The sequence below is a fragment of the Oncorhynchus kisutch genome, linkage group LG2, assembly GCF_002021735.2.
Source record: "Oncorhynchus kisutch isolate 150728-3 linkage group LG2, Okis_V2, whole genome shotgun sequence".
Taxonomy (NCBI): Eukaryota; Metazoa; Chordata; class Actinopteri; order Salmoniformes; family Salmonidae; genus Oncorhynchus; species Oncorhynchus kisutch.
Genome location: NC_034175.2, coordinates 5,381,578 through 5,404,096, shown reverse-complemented (window position 1 = coordinate 5,404,096; position 22,519 = coordinate 5,381,578). Strand labels below are relative to the sequence as shown.

Genomic DNA, 22,519 nt, shown 5'->3' with positions numbered 1-22,519 from the left:
GATGCTAATGCAGTACGCCACAGGATGTTTTTGTGCTGGTCAAGGGCAGTCAGGTCTGGAGTGAACCAAGGGCTATATCTGTTCTTAGTTCAATTTATTTTGAATGGGCATACTTATCTAAGATGGTGAGGAAAGCACTTTTAACTTCTTCGAGATAGGGGGCGCTCTTTTAATTTTTGGATAAAAAACATTCCCGTTTTAAACAAGATATTTTGTCACGAAAAGATGCTCGACTATGCATGTAATTGACAGCTTTGGAAAGAAAAAACTCTGACGTTTCCAAAACTGCAAATATATTATCTGTGAGTGCCCCAGAACTAATGCTACAGGCAAAACCAAGATAAAATTTCATACAGGAAATGCCCCAGATTCTGAAGGCGCTGTGTTCCAATGTCTCCTTATATGGCTGTGAATGCGCCAGGAATGAGCCTGCCCTTTCTGTCGTTTCCCCAAGGTGTCTGCAGCATTGTGACGTATTTGTAGGCATATCATTGGAAGATTGACCATAAGAGACTACATTTACCAGGTGTCCGCCCGGTGTCCTGCTTCGAAATTATTGCGTAATCTCCAGGTCCATGCGCGTTCCATTTCTTCAGAGGAGAAACTAAACTGCCACGAATGATTTATGATCGATAGATATGTGAAAAACACCTTGAGGATTGATTCTAAACAACGTTTGCCATGTTTCTGTCGATATTATGGAGTTAATTTGGAAAAAAAGTTCGCGTTGTAATGACTTAATTTTCGTTTTTTTTCTTACCCAAACGTGATGAAGAAAACGGAGCGATTTGTCTACACAAATAATCTTTTTGGAAAAACATTTTCTATCTAACTGAGAGTCTCCTCATTGAAAACATCTGAAGTTCTTCAAAGGTAAATGATTTTATTTGAATGCTTTTCTTGTTTTTGTGAAAATGTTGCATGCTGAATGCCAGGCTTAATGCTATGCTAGGCTATCAATACTGTTACACAATTTGTTTTTTTTTATTTTATTTTTTTTACCTTTATTTAACCAGGCAAGTCAGTTAAGAACACATTCTTATTTTCAATGACGGCCTGGGAACAGTGGGTTAACTGCCTGTTCAGGGGCAGAACGACAGATTTGTACCTTGTCAGCTCAGGGGTTTGAACTCACAACCTTCCAGTTACTAGTCCAACGCTCTAACCACTAGGCTACCCTGCCGCCCCATGCTTGTTTAGCTATGGTTCAAAAGCATATTTTGAAAATCTGAGATGACAGTGTTGTTAAAGAATAACCAGGCCTCCTCTACTGACGGAATGACGTCAATGTCCTTCCAGGATACCCGTGCCAGGTCGATTAGAAATGTAACGGTTTTCTTTAGGTGAAAGAGAGTCAGACCAAAATGCGGCGTGGCTATTGCGATCCATGTTTAATGAGACAAAGTAAACACGATCAAATACAAAAAAACAAATAAACGTAACACGAAAACCGAAACAGCCTAATACTGGTGCAAAGTAACACAGCGACAGAACAAGGACATAAGGACAATCACCCACAAAACCCAACACCAAACAGGCTACCTAAATATGGTTCCCAATCAGAGACAATGACGAACACCTGCCTCTGATTGAGAACCATATCAGGCCATACATAGAACTAGACAAACTAGACATGTAACATAGAATGCCCACTCAGCTCACACCCTGACCAACCAAAACATAGAAACATACAAAGCAAACTATGGTCAGGGTGTGACAAGAAAGGCCTGCTCGCTGAAGTGTTTTAGGGAGCGTTTGACAGTAATGAGGGGTGGTCATTTGACCGCGGACCCATTATGGATGCAGGCAATGAGGCAGTGATTGCTGAGATCCTGGTTGAAAACAGCAGGGGTGTATTTAGAGGACAGGTTGGTCAGGATGATATCTATGAGGGTGCCCGTGTTTACGGATTTAGGGTTGTACCTGGTAGGTTCCATGATAATTTGTGTGAGATTGAGGGCATCGAGTTTAGATTGTAAGACGGCATATCCCAGTTTAAGTCACCTAACAGTACAAACTCAGAAGATAAATGGGGGGCAATTAATTCACATATGGTGTCCATGTCACAGCTGGGGGTTGAGGGTGGTCCTTAACAAGTGGAAGCAGTGAGAGACTTATTTCTGGAAAGGTGGATTTTAAAAGTAGAAGCTCAAACTGTTTGGGCACAGACCTGGATAGCATGACAGAACTCTGCAGGCTATCTCTGCAGTAGATTGCAACTCCACCCCCTATGGCAGTTCTAGCTTGGCTGAAAATGTTATAGTTGGGGATGGAAATTTCAGAATTTTTGGTGGCCTTCCTAAGCAAGGATTCAGACACAGCTAGGACATCAGGGATGGCAGAGTGTGCTAAAGCAGTGAATAAAACAAACTTAGGGAGGAGGCTTCTGATGCTAACATGCATGAAACCAAGGCTTCTACGGTTACAGAAGTCAATGAATGGGCAGAGCGGGTCAGTTAGGTACATACAGGACCTGAGTTCGAGGCTGGGGCCGACAAGTAAACAAAATGAGGTACCGTGCTATTTAAACAGTCCAGGGGGCATCAGCTGTGTAGCCGAGTGATCATAGGGTCAAAAGAACAGCAATAGGTGAGTCAGGGTACTGTTTGGTAGTCACTACTATGCTAAGTGAGCAGGAGACACAGTGTTCAGAAAAGCTAGCGGGCGGGGGCTAGTAGATGGTTCTTCGGCGACATCGTAACAGAATAGCCTGTTGAGACCACATCGGGCAATCACGGCGGCAGTCCAGTCATGATGGATCGGTGGGGCTCCGTGTCAACAATAAAGGGCAAAGGAGGTAATGTATCCCTAGAATTAGCTGGTATATGGGCCTAGCTCGAGGATAGCTCAAAGTTAGATGGTGCTGCTTTGGGACAGAGCTAACAGCAGTCACTTGTTTGCAGCTAGCTAGCTGCGTTGATCCGGGGGAATGATCCGGTGTAATGATCCAGAGTGGCAGGAATCCGGGATGCTGGCTTTCTAGGCAGAGTTCCTCTGTCCAGTGTCTGTGCTCTTTTCCCATCTTAATCTTTTCTTTTTATTGGCCAGTCTGAGATATGGCTTTTTCTTTGCAACTCTGTCTAGAAGTCCAGAATTCCAGAGTCGCCTCTTCACTGTTGACGTTGAGACTGGTGTATTGCGGGTACTATTTAATGAAGCTGCCAGTTGAGGACTAGACACTCTAATGTATTTGTCCCCTTGCTCAGTTGTGCACCAGGGCCTCCCATTCCTCTTTCTATTCTGGTTATAGACAGTTTGCGCTGTTCTGTGAAGGGAGTAGTACACAACATTGTACGAGATATTCAGTTGCTTGGCAATTTCTCGAATGAATAGCCTTCATTTCTCAGAACAAGAATAGACTGACGAGTTTCAGAAGAAAGGTCTTTGTTTCTGGCCATTTTGAGCCTGTAATCAAACCCACAAATGCTGATACTCCAGATACTCAACTAGTCTAAAGAAGGCCAGTTTTATTGCTTCTTTAATCAGAACAACAGTTTTCAGCTGTGCTAACATAATTACAAAAGGGTTTTCTAATGATCAATTAGCCTTTTAAAATGATAAATCTGGATTAGCTAACCCAACGTGCCATTGGAACACGGGAGTGATGGTTGCTGATAATGGGCCTCTGTACGCCTATGTAGATATTCCATTAAAAAATCTGCTGTTTCCAGCTACAAGAGTCATTTACAACATTAACAATGTCTACACTGTATTTATGATCAATTTGATGTTATTGTAATGTGTTTTTCTTTCAAAAACAAGGACAGTTCTAAGTTACCCCAAACTTTTGAACGGTAGTGTATATACTGTATTCTATACTATTCTACTGTATGTTAGTCTATGCTACTCTGACATTGCTCGTTCATATATTTATATATTCTTAATTCCATTCCTTTACTTAGGTTTCTGTGTATTGGGATTAAGTTTATTTGTTATAATTAATTGGTATTAGATTTAAAAGGTGATTGAATTGCTCCCTAATTGTAATGTTGTTAATGCATTTCTTTTGAAGAAATATTTATTTAATGTATAAGTAAATAGGCTGGTTTACTCTTAAGTTTAAGTTTTGACCAATAAGGTCACTTGTTAAGCTGTGGCTTAACAACGGGAGGCCTGCGGGGAAAAAAGTGGGAGAGAGGCGTTGAGAAAAGGATGAACGTTACATTATGACCGTTGGTGAAGAAGAATTATAACAGAAGATGATAATAGAACACAATAGAACAATAGTAGAACAATAGATAGAACAAAACCCATACCTACTGAGTTTTGAAGGGACATACCGATTTTATTTTATCAGAGAGTTGTTATCATTTTGTTAAGAAAGACTGAAGCGACCTTCTCATCGTGGAGGTATTTGACAGCCTTGAGGTTAGCCTAGCATCATGTGACACAGAGAGAATTGCTTGGGAAAGATTAACGAGTTCATGTTCCCATGGGATATCGTGTTACTGCTAAAGAGTACTGTCTGCATTGATAGCTGTGTTTGCTGTGGATCTTGTGAGGAAACCTGCACAGAACTGCCACACTTCGCAGAGGGAATACCTACGAGTAGTGAGTAACCACAATGGTGGGGTGCTTCTGGACTTTAAGTGTGTTATCATTGTTGTTGTTGTTGAGCTCCAACGCGCGCCAACGGGTTAAGAAAGCTTGAAATAATTTGGACATGCGTTGTGCACGACTCATTGGGCATTATTACTTTTATGTATTTCGATGTGGTGCATTGAACATGTAATAATACACATCTTGAACCTTATGTATGTTGCCTTGGTGGAGTCATTTACTGTTTCAATTGAATATAATGCATGGGAAAGTATATCCTTATACAATAACAGAAACCTATAATCATTCCATCTGAAGTTAATACCCTAGTTGTCATCACCCTAGATAGTTTACAACAGGGATTCTTATTGGAGATGTCCTTCTCTCCTAACATCCCATGCTGTTGAGATATTCTATGTAAGGTAATATCGTGAGTCAAATTCGAGCCTGGTGAGAGGGTTACAGGTATATGTCGCAAAATTATTAGATATTACTTGTAAGATACTGCTGCATTGTAGGAACTAGAAGCACAAGCATTTCACTACACCCGCAATAACATCTGCTAAACACGTGTATGTGACGAAAAACAATTGATTTGATGCTCCTTGGAAATCATTCAACAGAAACATCAGTCCACTGGGAAAGTCTAGGAAAGAGTTTGCTCTTCCAGCATTTCCAAGTTCCAGATCTTTCAAGGAGCTCATAAACTCAGCATGTGCATTGCTGAGTGATGACCTTTACGGCAGCACTGCTGACTACATAATTCCACTGAAACATGGTAACATACCATCCATTCACTCTCATCTGACATGAAACAACTGCACAACATCAACTCTGAGCTTCCCTGTAATGGACCCTCCATTCCATTCAGTCCTTATTCCTTTAGTAGTGCATTAGGACACAGACATGAGGTCTGCACTGGAATTGCATCAGATCCAAAATGGCCACAGTTCTTACTTTGATCATACCAGCTATTACCAACTATTACCAACTATTACCAGCTATTACCAACTATTATCAACTATTATCAACTATTACCAGCTATTACCAGCTATTATCAACTATTACCAGCTATTACCAACTATTACCTATATTACCAACTATTACCAGCTATTACCAACTATTACCAGCTATTACCAGCTATTACCACCTATTACCTATATTACCACCTATTACTAGCTATTAGCATTTATTACCAACTATTACCAGTGTTGTGTCTTTACTATCATTAACTGAAGACTTAATTTTTTATCAAAGATTCTCTGTAATTAGTAATTAACTAGGAAGTCGGGGCACCAACTAATTAACTAGGAAGTCGGGGAAAAATATTCAGATTACAAGGTTATAATTTCCTAATATAACGTTTCAGATATTTTCATATCTGATCCATAGTCTTCTGAATGATTTACTTTACCTCACGTTAGTCTCATTCCAAACGTCGTAAATTGTTGGTTATCTGCACGAACCCAGTCTTCACTATGAGTCATCCATACATCAATTGTCTTAAATCATTTATTTATTACTAACTAAGAAATTCACAGAAATGCAAAAACAAACAAACAAACAAGGTAAATGTGGTTTCAAGAAATGATAGGAGAATGTGCCCTAGTGGGCTAAACCGGCATCGCGGCTTGTTAGACAAAAGGGGAAGTGGGGGTCGACTAAGAAGTCACTACAAAGTGATAATTATAACAATTGAAATGCTTATCCTTTGCACTTGAACGCTCACTCATTCGGGAACAATTGCAATCAATATATATATTTACGCTCAGTGTGTCGTGATCGCTGGTGAAAAGTTCATTTATTTTGTAGAATTCTCCGTCTCTCTCCCCCTCTCTCTCTGTTGTGGTTGTAGTGGATAGTTCAGAGTGACATTCATTCGTTTCATTATAGAATGGATGTTTCGGCGGTTTTCGTTCTTCGCGTTCAATGTTACCGAATTCCTAGCTGCAGACTAGTAATTAATATCAAAGACTTGTTCTTATTCTTAGTCGGTATCGATAGTCTAAGAGTTTAACCACATGGTATGGTTAAAAGATTCAGCAATGGTCTACAACCTTCGTCCTCCTAATGGAGAAAAACATGGTCTGCAACCTTTAGCCATCTCGTAATTGAGGTAAGCTCGGTCTGCTGATCAAAAACCCAAGTGGGGGTTTTATTCGGAAGGGCCGAAAAAGGGCTGTCCCAGGAGGCCTGACCCTAACTGGGCTCAGGGGCGGTTCTCTGATTTAGTTCAAATCAAAAGGGAATTGTATTTTTCTTCGTTAAACAGTCCAAAATCATATTACACAATTATACAAACAGTATCATACTCACTCATTCATCTTATACAACAAGGGGGGCTATTATATAAACAGCGTTATGGTAATGTGGCCACACCATCTCCCATGAGCTTCCCCAAGATGTGACTAACGGACCGATCTTTTCTACCGAAGTGGTAGATCTGTTCTATATGAACTATTTCTATGCTTCCCATTCTTAAGTTTTGTTTTTGCGTCTTTCACTTTCGGTTTTGTACACCAGCTTCAAACAGCTGAAAATACTATATTTTTGGGTCATGGAAAATATATTTCACAGCGGTTTAGATGGTACAATGATTCTCTACACTGTACCTGCTTGCTTTGTCACATAAACTGAAATTAGGCGAACTTAGAATTTTAGCAACCAGGAAATGAGTGATTTCTGCATCGTGTACCTTTAAATCTAGAATGGACAAAAGGCTGAAATGGAACCAGTCCTAACTCATCCCCTCCAAGCATTTTTACCCCACCTGACACAGATACAGCTTATGTTGTTCCATCACCCCCCATATACACACAAAATAGACTTTCCCCCACTACACAGAAGCTCAGATGCATGCAGGCATGCGCACGCACACACACACACACACACACACACACACACACACACACACACACACACACACACACACACACACACACACACACACACACACACACACACACACACACACACACACTTCCGTCTACCCTCTATCCATCCTCTCCCACTCCAACCACATATCCAAGATGGTGTGTCAGTAGCATTTAAGTAGCCTACCTTCCAGGCAGCAGATCCTCCAGAGGCCAGAGTGGGTGAGGGCTCCGGGGTCCTTCTTGTCCTTGTTGTGGGGGTCGTCCGAGTGGTTGCGGGTGCTGTTGCAGATGGAGGCACGGGAGTACAGCCAGTAGTCCGTCCCTATAGAAACCGTCATTAGGCAGAAGGCTGCAAAGGCCCCCACGGTGGTGAGGAGGATCTGGATCCCCTTCTCACAAACCATCCCTAGAGAGGAGGGCAGAGGAGGAGGAGGAGAGAGAGGGAGGGGAGGGATGAGAAGTAGAGGGACAAGGACGAAGAAAAGTGAGAAGTGCAGTAGAGACAAGAGATGAGATAGAAAGGGGAGAGGGAGACAGAGAAAGAGGCAGATAGAAAGATTTTACCTTTATTTTACTAGGCAAATCAGTTAAGAACAAATTCTTATTTTCAATGACAGCCTAGGAACAGTGGGTTAACTGCCTGTTCAAGGGTAGAACGACAGATTTTGTACCTTGTCAGCTCAGGGATTTGAACTTGCAACCTTTCAATTACTAGTCCAATGCTCTAACCACTAGGCTACACTGCCTAGTGGTTAGAGCAGAGAAAGAGAAAGAGGCAGAGAGATGAGGTGTATAAGTGGTTATATGAGGTGTCCTTGGAAGAGGGGTTGGACGACACTGCTGACTCGTCTTAACGGGAAGGAATTGATGGTGAACACAACAAATTACACTGAGAACCTCAATGTGCTCCATATTCATGACCATGACACCACTCTCTCCCCCACATAATCAGCATAGACAGGGCTAGCGCAGAATACACAACACACTCGATGAGACAGAACACACGCACGCAACTCAATATACATAATCACAGTGCAGGAACACAGCAGCAACATCAGCACATACAGGAACAAAGCTCAACAGTGCATTCTGCGTTCATTGTCGAAAATCAATCAATCAATCAACCAACCATTTAGGCTTATACAATCAATCCTGTACAGTATAAGTGTTCCTATCCTCTTCTTACCTCCACCACCACCATAGTATACCCCTCTGGTCCCCTTGTACATGAAGTGGTGCTAAAACCTGTGCCTTTACATGATGCTTACGTAGGCCTCTGCCCAGCACCCTGCCCTGAACTTAGTCACGGTTACTGGCCCGCTACCACCCGGTACTCTACCATGCACCTTAGAGGCTGCTGCCCTTTGTACAGAGTCATGGAACACTGGTCACATTAATCATGTTTACATACTGTTTTACCCACTTCAACAGTACATTCTGTATTCTAGTCAAGGCTCATCCTATACAACTACTGCTGTACACACCTTTTCTATTCATATAGTGTCTATAATGTCTATACACACCATCATATACATATAGATTTATATTCCAGACTCTGACATCGCTCATTCTAATATTCCCATATTTCTTCATTCCTTTCTTTACATTTATGGTATTTGCCTGTATTGTTTTGTATTGTTAGGTACTACTACACTGTTGGAGCTAGGGACATAAGCATTTCGCTACACCTGCGATAACATCTGAACAGTTTGATTTTATTTGGCTTCATCTCACCCTAGGCCATACCTGCTGTTCTAGATGACACATTTACCTCCATTGTGACTTTATTTGCAAATCTTTGAAATTGTGCAAAGCGCACTCGGGTATAAGAGTTGTAAATACTATTAACAATGTGTACCTGCAATGTAATTACACTGTACCTGCCTATGTAATAGCCACGTAAATACATTGATTATAGTGCCACTTGATGTAAAGTGGGACCCCATTGCGTTACCAAGGTATACATTTACATCAGCTGAGGTAAGACTTACCTGCCGCCGAGTTTCTATCCTTCGACTCCATTTTGAAATCTTTCTTTTCCTCGTTAATGAAGAATGCGCTGTCCCCTCAATCCGGACAGCATCCATCGACTGTTCTCACTCTCTCCCCCTCTCCTTCCTGCACTCGTTTTCTCTCTCTCTCTCTTTGGCCTCTATCTCTTTCTCTCTCTCTCACTGGAAAGATGTGCTGGTGGAGGCTCTTGATTGTGATTGGACACTCTCGCTCTGGTCCTCTTATTCACAGGAAGCAGTCACTGAGGAGGACATGGTAGTTGGGCTACTGCCAAAGAAAGACAAGAAGAAGAAGGAGAATGATAACATTAGTCGTTTATAGCTGTGCAGTTATGAGGCCTATTTATCTAAAAACTGTGATCATCTCAGAAGGTTCAGACTATTGACAGGTCACGCTATAAAGTCACGTTGTAAAAACACAAATAACAGAAAACTAAAACACTAAAAACTATCAAGTCCTCTCTCATACCAGTATAACATAGAATAGAATACAAATGGTGCATCTGAATATAGAGCTGGAAATAACAGATCTGGTCTGAATAAGACGAGCGAGAAAGGGGGAGTGTAGAGAGGGTGCACTCAGCACTGTTACCATGGCGACATTGGACAGAGAGAGGAACTGAGATAGAGAGAGAGAGAGGGAGATAGAGAGAGTTTTGAGTTTTAAATCATCTTTATTGGGTCTGGGGGCCCACCACCCAATAAATACTCATACAAAACACCAGTTACACATCAATTAAAAACACAACTCCAATTCCTCCTCCACAGTAACTATACACAACAGCCTCTGAATACCCCATATACTCAAAAAACAGATCAATATTGTTGACAAATTTATAATAGGCAAACTCAACTCTTAGTCTCGCTGCCAACATTCCCTCCAGCATTCCCACCAGCATTCCCACCTCATCCACAGACAGGGTCTTCCATATTGCTAATTTTGCTGCCCCTAACACAAAATTAAGCAACACAACTACACCCTTTTGACTGAACCTGTACTTTGGCCCAAATATATACAGTTGGAAAGAGAAAACCTCTCCCAACGTTGAGAACCAATCAGTGATCAGGTCAATCATCCCGACCAACCTGGGACACAGTAAAAACAGATGTGCCAGAGTTTCAGACTCAGCACAGAATGGACACCGCTCCCCAACAGCAGGGTCCAGGTGTACCAGATGCATGTTGGTGGCTATAGCTCCATGTATTATCCTCCATTGGAGGTCAGCTGTCCTCTTACCAATAGGCAGTTTGTATAATGATCACCAACAGCCTTTTGGAGAGGCACCTGGACCAAGCACACCCGCCCACCTTGTCGATTTGACCCCTTCCAGGGAAGAGGCATGGGACACCTTTACACATATTCTATACATGGCCTTCTTTCCCACCTCCTTGAACTCCCCCAGCTCCGGGGTATTGAAGGAAAGCAGCATCCCCACATCCTCAACGAATGCCCCCATCGCAGCACTAACAATCAGTGCAGGGAACACATAATCCAGACCCTCCTTCCACCGATCAGAATTGGAAGTGTCAGTCACATACTGCAGATGAAGCACTGGCAAGGAGTCGCAGACCTCAGTGACGACCTTCCTCAGTAGGCGAGATGATCAGATCCCCGCTCTTTCTCCCAGCTCCTCCAACGATCTGCTCCTGCTCCGCATCAGATGACCCAGCTTGGTACGAAGGCTAGCTGAACCCAAAACACGGGACTGGATGGCAGTGTTGTGAAAAATTGTCTCTTCAAAAAGCCACATCCCTGGTGGCGTGCAGGCCTTACGGGACTTGACAAGGACTCTCCAAGCCTGCAAAACAGACTCATAAAATGGAGTCAGGCCAGGCAAATCACCCCCCTCCAGCTTTAAGAGGAAAGGGTGCTTGTCTAAGCCCAAACAGCCTGCTCTCCTCATCAGTATGTAGGCTGTTTCGACCCAGCTAGAACCGTCTCTGTACAACAATCTCTGGGCTGCTTGAAGCCGGAAAGCCATGATCCTAGAGGAAATGTCCACCAGGCCTTGCCCACCCTCGTGCAGTGGCAGGTACAGGGCTGCAGCTTTAATCCAGTGTTGTCCAGACCAGAAGAAATTGACAAGGGTCCTCTGAAGCTCTTGTATCAGACCCTTTGGTGGCTGCAAAATCATTAGTCTGTGCCACAGGGTAGAGGCAGCAAGATTATTAGCTACCAGGACCCTTCCCCTATAAGACAGCTGGGGCAGCACCCATTTCCATCTCGACAGTCTGGCAAACACTTTCTCCAATACACCCTCCCAGTTCTTTTTCTGAAAGACATCAGAGCCTAGATCAGAGCCGAAAAGAATTTTCGTTTTTTTTTGGTAGCCAAACGTGACGCACCAAACGGAGCAATTTCTCCTAAACAAATCATCTTTCAGGAAAAACGGAGCATTTGCTATCTAACTGAGAGTCTCCTCATTGAAAACATCTGAAGTTCTTCAAAGGTAATGATTTTATTTGAATGATTTTCTGGTTTTTGTAAAAATGTTGCCTGCTAATGCTAACGCTAAATGCTACGCTAGCATGCTACGCTAACAGCGCTAGCTGTTACACAAATGCTTATTTTGCAATGGTTGAGAAGCATATTTTGAAAATCTGAGATGACAGTGTTGTTAACAAAAGGCTAAGCTTGAGAGCTAGCATATTCATTTCATTTCATTAGCGATTTTCATGAATAGTTAACGTTGTGTTATGCTAATGAGCTGCGGGGATAATTACACTCCTGGATTCAGGTTTTTTTCGTAGCTAAACGTGACGCACCAAACGGAGCGATTTCTCCTAAACAAATAATCTTTCAGGAAAAACTGAGCATTTGCTATCTAACTGAGAGTCTCCTCATTGAAAACATCTGAAGTTCTTCAAAGGTAATGATTTTATTTGAATGATTTTCTGGTTTTTATAAAAAATATTGCCTGCATGCTACGCTAACAGCGCTAGCTGTTACACAAATGCTTATTTTGCAATGGGTGAGAAGCATATTTTGAAAATCTGAGATGACAGTGTTGTTAACAAAAGGCTAAGCTTGAGAGCTAGCATATTCATTTCATTTCATTTGCGATTTTCATGAATAGTTAACGTTGCATTATGGTAATGAGCTTGAGGCTGTATTCACGATCCCGGATCCGGGATGGCTCGACGCAACAGGTTAACATCCTCACCCCCTGTAATAAAAACTATCACATCATCTGCATACGCAGACAGTGCTATCGTGGGACCCTTCATTACACCTGGCACAGAGAAACCAGTAAGCTTCGCTCTTAAAAAACAAAGCATTGGTTCAATCGCCAGACTATATAACTGCCCTGAAATTGTGCATCCCTGCCTGATGCCCCTTTGGACAGGGATGGGGCAACTCAAACCACCCCCCACCTTCACCATACACGAGGCCCCAGCATACAGACAAAAAAACATCCCCAAACCCAAAGGCTTTCATTGTTTTAAACAAGTACTGGTGCTCCACACGATCAAAAGCCTTCTCCTGATCCAAAGAAAGTAAACCCACATTTACATCAGACAGTTTACAAATATCTAAAACATCTCTTATCAGAAACAAGTTATCAATGATAGAGCGATCAGGTACACAGTAGGACTGGTCCTTGTGGATCAACAATCTCAGATACTCTTTCAACCTGTTTGAGAGACATTTAGAAACAATTTTGTATTCAGCGCACAGCAAAGCAACAGGTCTCCAATTTTTTATGAGAGACAAATCCCCCTTTTTTGGCAACAGTGAAAGCACCGCACGTTGACAGGATACAGGAAGAGAACCCTCATGAAAAGATTCACACACCACTTCATTAAAATCCTCCCCAATAGACCCCCAAAAGTGCTTATAAAACTCAGATGGTAAACCATCGATGCCAGGGGCTCGGCCTGTTGAGAGCTGCATAACTGCTGTTAACAACTCTTGCAGTGTAATGTCAGAGTCCAATGCGACTCTCTGCTCAGGTCCCAATTGAGGAAGACTGTGTAACAACTGTTCAGTACACAGAGAGTCACAATCCTCCGCCTTATAGAGGGCCGAGTAGAAATCCACGGCATGTTGAAGCATTTCACTGTCATCCGTGGTCACCTTCCCATCAGGGAGACGAAGGCAGACCATCTGTTTATGTTGCAATGTCGACTGTCCTAGGTTAAAAAAAAGCGCTAGGAGCATCCATATCCTTGAAGGAAGCGAAACGAGACCTAATCAAGGCACCCTTCACTCTTTCATGCAGAAACGACCTCAGTTCATGTCTCTTGTCCTGTAAGTTCATGACTAGTCCAGGGTCGTTCTGAGTGAGCAGCTTCAATTCAATAGACTTGATGTCCTGTTCAAGGGCCTTGATAGTCTCTTTAACTTCAATACGAGACAGAGCAGTATACTGTTGACAAAATACTGGTATTTGGGCCTTCCCAACCTCCCACCATTGTCTCAAGGACTCAAAATTCCCTTTCTTAACCCTCCATTTTCTCCAAAACAACACAAACCTTTCACAAAACATGACATCATGTAACAATGTAACATTAAAATACCAGTAAGGTGATGACCTTCGTGGACAGGACAAGTGAATATCAACAGTAACAATATGATGATCAGAGAAACCCACAGGAGTAATGTCACACCTTCCAACCCTACTACAGTATTTGCTCAGATACATACAACCTGTCTAACCTTGTTGCACTGACACGACATGTGTCATGTGTACTGCCTAACTTTCGCATTCCTTACTCTCCACACATCAGAAAGCTCAAACTCAGTTAATAGGCCAGACAGGCAAGTGGCTGACCGCAGGTGAGGTTCTTCAGCAGTGCGGTCAACAGTAAAATCCACTGTCCAGTTCCAGTCCCTCCCTAAAACCATACACCCCTCTTGGTCACACTGTCTTAAGGTTTCCTTTATTTGATCAAATACATCTGTACATCTGTACCCTCATTAGGAGCATAAACATATATATATATATATATATTTTAAACATAACATCCACCTTGACCAATAAAACCCGACCCTTGACAATCTCTGTTGTAGATACCATAGTCACCCCTAAACCTGAGGAAAACAAGATTGAGACCCCAGCACTGAAATTAGTACCATGACTGAGTATATGCTGCCCCTCCCACCACATTTTCCTCATCACTATGTGTCTCCTGTAGGAAAACTACATTAAGCCTTTTCTGTTGTATTACGTCTAATACCCAAGTCCTCTTATTCCTGTCCCTTCCCCCATTCATATTGAGAGAACCTCCCCTTAGTACCTCCATGTAGAAAATAGAAAAGAAAGCAGAAGAAACCACAGAGAAACCAAAGAGAAAAAAGACACCCTATGAAGCATTTTCATCATCATTATTTTAATCTTCTCTTATTAACCTGACCACGTTTCCCACCACCTTTTGCTGCTGCAACAGCAGTAACACATTTCCTCAAGCGAAACCGCTTCTTCTCACTCAATTGCTCTAACCCCACCATCTTCTGTAACATCACAGCTGACCTCACAAACTTATCAACATCAAAATAATCTGCCAATTTGACAGATTTCCCAAAAGTCTGATCCAGAAACCCATTTACCTCCTCTAGATCGTAAATTGAGTCGTCACCAGCTGCTATCATCAAAAGACATATCCTTCTCCTGATCCTCCTCAGCTGAGGCCACAGACACCTGACTCCCCTCTACCACATCCCTTTCAACACTCCCCACTTGCACCCCATCACTTGTACCAGGCATCTCCTCCACTACCTGGGAGACTAGCCCCACCTGAACCTCATTACTCGTAGTGGGCATCTCCTCCACTACCTGGGAGACTAGCACCACCTGAACCTCATTACTCGTAGTGGGCATCTCCTCCACTACCTGGGAGACTAGCCCCACCTGAACCTCATTACTTGTAGTGGGCATCTCCTCCACTACCTGGGAGACTAGCCTCACCTGAACCTCATTACCCGTAGTGGGCATCTCCTCCACTACCTGGGAGACTAGCCCCACCTGAACCTCATTACTCGTAGTGGACATCTCCTCCACTACCTGGGAGCCTAGCTCCACATGAAAACCCTCCTGTACCTCATTACTCATAGTGGGCATCTCCTCCACTCCCTGGGAGCCTAGCTCCACATGAACCCCCTCCTGTACCCCACTACTCGTAGTGGGCATCTCCTCCACTCCCTGGGAGCCTAGCTCCACATGAACCCCCTCCTGTACCCCATTACTCATGGTGGGCATCTCCTCCACTACCTGGGAGCCTAGCTCCACATGAACCCCCTCCTTTACCCCAGCACTCGTACTGGGCACCTCTTCCACTACCTGGGAGCCTAGCTCCACATGAACCCCCTCCTTTACCCCAGCACTCGTACTGGGCACCTGCTCACCAGTCTGATGAACAGGCTCTTCAGATACATCCTTACCTTCTTCAACAATATTTTTCTGCTGCATAATATTTCCCTCTTATACAAGTTGCAACTCTGTGCCCTCAACACGGATAACTTGTTCCTCAGCAACAGGTGCTTGTGGCTGCTCTACCGCTGTCGGCCCACCTCTCCCTACATCAGTGGGCCCAGGCGTTACGATGACCACCTGCGCCCCTCCCTCGGCCTTCTCCCTTTTCGAGCAAGCATGTCGCTTATGACCAATATCCCCACACTCAAAACACCGTTGACTACCCGTACTAGCATAAGCCATATACAGTCTATTGTCATACTTGATTTTAAACGATAACTCTAAAGTCTGCTCCGGTGAGTCCAAAAACATAAACACCTGTTGCCGAAATGACCAACCTGTTTCAACGCCGGGTGTTTGCAACCCAACGGGATAACCTTAATTGATCTGGCGAACTTCCCAAAGTGCAATAACTCGCGCTCCAATAGCTCATTTGGAATAAATGGCAGTACATTTGAAATTTATTCTTGTTGACGGAGAAAAAAGTGGCGTAACTTGAATAAACATTCCTTTAAGAAGTACGCCATGCTCAACCATACGATCTACAAGACACTCTTCTTTAAGAAGTACGCCATGCTCAACCATACGATCAACAAGACACTCTTCTTTAAGAAGTACGCCATGCTCAACCATACGATCAACAAGACACTCTTCTTTAAGAAGTACACCATGCTCAACCATACGATCAACAATCCTCTCTTCTTTAAGAAGTACACCATGTTCAACCATACGAACAACAATACTCTCTTCTTTAAGAAGTACACCATGCTCAACCATACGATCTACAAGACGCTCTTCTTTAAGAAGTATGCCATGCTCAGCCATACGATCTACAAGACGCTCTTCTTTAAGAAGTATGCCATGCTCAACCATACGATCAACAAGACGCTCTTCTTTAAGAAGTACACCATGCTCAACCATACGATCTACAAGACACTCTTCTTTAAGAAGTACACCATGCTCAACCATACGATCAACAAGACACTCTTCTTTAAGAAGTATGCCATGCTCAACCATACGATCAACAAGACGCTCTTCTTTAAGAAGTACACCATGCTCAACCATACGATCTATAAGACGCTCTTCTTTAAGAAGTACACCATGCTCAACCATACGATCTACAAGACACTCTTCTTTAAGTAGTACACCATGCTCAACCATACGATCTATAAGACACTCTTCTTTAAGAAGTACACCATGCTCAACCATACGATCTACAAGACACTCTTCTTTAAGTAGTACACCATGCTCAACCATACGATCTATAAGACACTCTTCTTTAAGAAGTACACCATGCTCAACCATACGATCAACAAGACACTCTTCTTTAAGAAGTGCACCATGCTCAACCATACGATCTACCAGACACTCTTCTTTAAGAAGTACGCCATGCTCAACCGTACAATCTATAAGACACTCTTCTTTAAGAAGTACACCATGCTCAACCATACGATCTATAAGACACTCATCTTTAAGAAGTACGCCATGCTCAACCGTACGATCTATAAGACACTCTTCTTTAAGAAGTACGCCATGCTCAACCATACGATCAACAAGACACTCCTCTTTAAGAAGTACGCCATGCTCAACCATACAATCAACAAGACGCTCTTCTTTAAGAATCAGGGTAATTTCCCGCCAAAATCTGGGTAATTTCGATACGAAAAGGAAAATACTTATTTCTACCACAACAAAAAATAATAACCTTAATCATGCACAGAAGAAAACCAAAAAATGCCACCAAGAAATAGAAAACCAAAAGAAAGTTCTGAATATCTAACTCCACACAACACATGCACTCCTTCGCTCATACAATTCCCAGCATGCACCAAACACTCCCAGCATGCAGAGAGAGAGCGAGGGAGAGGGAGAGGGAGAGGGAGAGAGAGAGGGAGAAAGAGAGAGAGAGAGGAAGAGAGGGAGAGAAGGATGAACGGATGAACGGAGAGAGAGAGGGACTGAGAGAGAGAGAGGGACGAGAGACTGAGATAGGAGGGCTGAGAGAGAGAGACCACAGAGAGAGAGAGAGAAAGAGAGAGAGCAGAGCAGAGGTCACAATCAGATTTTTCAGCATTTTCTTTAAGAAATATAGATTTAGAGTTAGATAAACTTGGATTTTTTGTCAAGAACACATACAGGATGCTACCCTCTACAACATAACCCTCACTTCAAATCAAAACACAAAACCTACAACCTGATTTTGGATGGAATTACGGAATCACCTGGAAGGTTCACTACAACCAAGGATTATTACTCTATACAGCAAATTCTCTGGAAAACAACAGAAACCTGAAAACACCATCCAACCTGGAACTGAGTGAGTAATGTTTAGTCTGAAACTATATTCTATTTCCAAAAGCCAAGAAGAAAAATACACAACATTACTTTATAAGGACTGAATGCAAACATAATTCTGCCAAGCTTGATACAGCTTCAACTAGCACTGACGTGTCAAGTGAGAGGTGTCAAAGCCCATTAGCCCAACAATGGCAGGAGAGTCAAACAATCTACTCCAACCAAATGGAGAGGCCTTAGAAGCTCCCTCACGCTGTTCAGAGGTAATTAAAATACAGTACCCTGTGTATGTAAAGAATGATAAGGCAAGAAAAGATTACAAAATTAAGTTCCTTATGGAAAAGCAAGAGACACTTTTTGCTGACTATTACAAAAATGGGAACATCAGCAACCTTATCTTCCACACAAACCATCCCCTGGCATGGCACGGTGCTATATTAGCACACTACCCCTTTGTTAAGAGAGGGGGGGTTAACGAGGGGTGGAAACTCAGGATACTTGACAACGAGGACTCTGAGTCAGCTAATATAAACCTCTATGAGTCCAGAACAGTAATGGTACAGGGTAACCCCAAACAGTTTCAGCTGGACTTTCACCAAATTAAAGAATTAGCCCAGCAGGAGAAGCACTCCCTTGATAAAGATACCTCCACCCCAAGCGGCTCAGACCAGACCTCTTCATTATGTAACCCCACAGACGAGCAACCCCCAGCGGACAGTCAACCTCCCAGCACAGAGTACTACTCCCTCATTGAAATGAAGGATAAATTCACCCAGCTGGAGGTAAGGCAGGTGGAGCTGGGACAGCAGGTGATTACACTTCAGTCAACACAGACCCAGACAACAGTCCAGCACAACAACACCCCCTTAAACAGACCCGGAGAGCTGGAGGTGGAGAGAGACATACAGTGCCTTGCGAAAGTATTCGGCCCCCTTGAACTTTGCGACCTTTTGCCACATTTCAGGCTTCAAACATAAAGATATAAAACTGTATTTTTTTGTGAAGAATCAACAACAAGTGGGACACAATCATGAAGTGGAACGACATTTATTGGATATTTCAAACTTTCTTAACAAATCAAAAACTGAAGAATTGGGCGTGCAAAATTATTCAGCCCCTTTACTTTCAGTGCAGCAAACTCTCTCCAGAAGTTCAGTGAGGATCTCTGAATGATCCAATGTTGACCTAACTGACTAATGATGATAAATACAATCCACCTGTGTGTAATCAAGTCTCCGTACAAATGCACCTGCACTGTGATAGTCTCAGAGGTCCGTTAAAAGCGCAGAGAGCATCATGAAGAACAAGGAACACACCAGGCAGGTCCGAGATACTGTTGTGAAGAAGTTTAAAGCCGGATTTGGATACAAAAAGATTTCCCAAGCTTTAAACATCCCAAGGAGCACTGTGCAAGCGATAATATTGAAATGGAAGGAGTATCAGACCACTGCAAATCTACCAAGACCTGGCCGTCCCTCTAAACTTTCAGCTCATACAAGGAGAAGACTGATCAGAGATGCAGCCAAGAGGCCCATGATCACTCTGGATGAACTGCAGAGATCTACAGCTGAGGTGGGAGACTCTGTCCATAGGACAACAATCAGTCGTATATTGCACAAATCTGGCCTTTATGGAAGAGTGGCAAGAAGAAAGCCATTTCTTAAAGATATCCATAAAAAGTGTCGTTTAAAGTTTGCCACAAGCCACCTGGGAGACACACCAAACATGTTGAAGAAGGTGCTCTGGTCAGATGAAACCCAAATTGAACTTTTTGGCAACAATGCAAAACGTTATGTTTGGCGTAAAAGCAACACAGCTCATCACCCTGAACACACCATCCCCACTGTCAAACATGGTGGTGACAGCATCATGGTTTGGGCCTGCTTTTCTTCAGCAGGGACAGGGAAGATGGTTAAAATTGATGGGAAGATGGATGGAGCCAAATACAGGACCATTCTGGAAGAAAACCTGATGGAGTCTGCAAAAGACCTGAGACTGGGATGGAGATTTGTCTTCCAACAAGACAATGATCCAAAACATAAAGCAAAATCTACAATGGAATGGTTCAAAAATAAACATATCCAGGTGTTAGAATGGCCAAGTCAAAGTCCAGACCTGAATCCAATCGAGAATCTGTGGAAAGAACTGAAAACTGCTGTTCACAAATGCTCTCCATCCAACCTCACTGAGCTCGAGCTGTTTTGCAAGGAGGAATGGGAAAAAATGTCAGTCTCTCGATGTGCAAAACTGATAGAGACATACCCCAAGCGACTTACAGCTGTAATCGCAGCAAAAGGTGGCGCTACAAAGTATTAACTTAAGGGGGCTGAATAATTTTGCACGCCCAATTTTTCAGTTTTTGATTTGTTAAAAAAGTTTGAAATATCCAATAAATGTCGTTCCACTTCATGATTGTGTCCCACTTGTTGTTGATTCTTCACCAAAAAATACAGTTTTATATCTTTATGTTTGAAGCCTGAAATGTGGCAAAAGGTCGCAAAGTTCAAGGGGGCCGAATACTTTCGCAAGGCACTGTATCTGCACCAGATCATCAGCAAACAGTAGACATTTGACTTCGGATTCTAGTAGGGTGAGAACGGGTGCTGCAGACTTTTCTAGTGCCCGCGCCAATTCATTGCTATAAATGTTGAAGAGGGTGGGGCTTAAGCTGCATCCCTGTCTCACCCCACGACCCTGTGTGAAGACATTTGTGTGTTTTTTGCCAATTTTAACCGCACACTTGTTGTTTGTATACATGGATTTTATAATGTTGTATGTTGTACACTCAGAACCAAAAAGCACAGTACAACAGCAAGCAGCTGACACTAATTGAGGAGTCCATACACACCAACAACTTCTGTCAAAATTTGAGATTTTCTTTTTTCAAAACAATAGGAATTAGTGATACAAAATGGTGACATATGAACAACCCATTTTAAAATACTCTACAACACCATTCAAACTGGCACAAACGCAGAACAACGCCAAATTCATTAGAAGTTGAATGGATTAGAAAAAGCTATAAAGGGCAATAAAAATCCATTGGACTCCCCAATTACTGACCAGGAGCTCTATAAGAAACTTAAAAATAAAATAAAATGTTTTTTAAAGCATGCGGACCTGATGCCAACCTAAACGAGATGCTCAAACTCACTAGCACAAAATTTCAATTGGCTATATTAAAACTGTTTAATTTGATCCTGAGTGTATGTTATTTCCCTGACATCTGGAATCAAGCACTCATAACCCCAATCTTTCAGAACAGAGACAAATTTGACCCTGACAATTACAGAAGCATTTGTGTGAACTGTAACCTGGGGAAGGTTTTCTGTAGTATTATAAATGTAAGAGTTCTAAACTTCCTTAATAAGCACAATGTCTTGAGTAAAAGCCAAATTGGATTTATACCAAAACATTGCATGACTGATCATATTTACACCCTACACACCCTGATAGATAAACATGTCCACCAAAATAATACCAAAATATACGCTTGCTTTATCGACTTCCAAAAAGCAATTGATTGTATTTGGCATGCAGGACTGTTCTACAAAGTTATTGAAAGTGGTGTAGGGGGTAAAACATATGACATAATTAAATCAATGTATACTGGCAATACATGCAGCATTAAAATGGGCAAGAAAATAACAGAATTCTTTAACCAGGGGCGGGGCCATCACCAGGGTTGCAATCTGAGCCCTGCACTCTTCAATATTTACATCAACGAATTGGCCACTATTCTAGAAAAATCTCCACAATTCAGAGGTTAAATGCCTACTCTTCGCAGATGAACTATGCCTGCTGTCACCCACAGCACATGGCCTACAGCAGAGCCTGGACCTGCTAGAGCAGTACTGCCAGACCTGGGCCCTGGCAGTAAAACCCCCAAAATACTAATATAATGTTTTTCCAGAGAAGATCCAGATCTCAGGGAATTAGACCAAAGTTCTCAATTGGTACAAAATATATAGAGAACTGCACACACTACAATTACTTAGGTTTAAAAATAAGCTCAACCTGGCACCTTAATGATGCAGTGAATGAACTGAGAGAGAAAGCACGCAGGGAATTCTACGCAATTAAAAAACAAATTCAAATTGAAATATCTAGTAAAATTTGGCTAGAACTAATTGAATATGTCATTGAACCAACTGCACTTTATGCCAGCGAGGTGTGGGGTCCACTTGCAAAACAAGATTTCACCAAATGGGACAAACACCCCATTGAAACCCAGCATGCAGAGTTCTGTAAGATTCTCCTACATGTCCAGAGGAAAACTACAAACAATGCATGCAGGGCAGAATTAGGCCAATATCCACTAATAATAAAAAATCTAAAAAGAGCAATTCAGTTTTGGAAACATCTCATATCATTACCAAGCCTT

At 42.5% G+C, this 22,519-nt stretch overlaps 1 pseudogene; it reads right to left on the bottom strand.

Moving 5' to 3' along the window:
- Positions 1 to 22,519, bottom strand: part of LOC109880147 (voltage-dependent calcium channel gamma-4 subunit-like) — a 71,916-nt pseudogene that overhangs the window by 12,404 nt on the left and 36,993 nt on the right.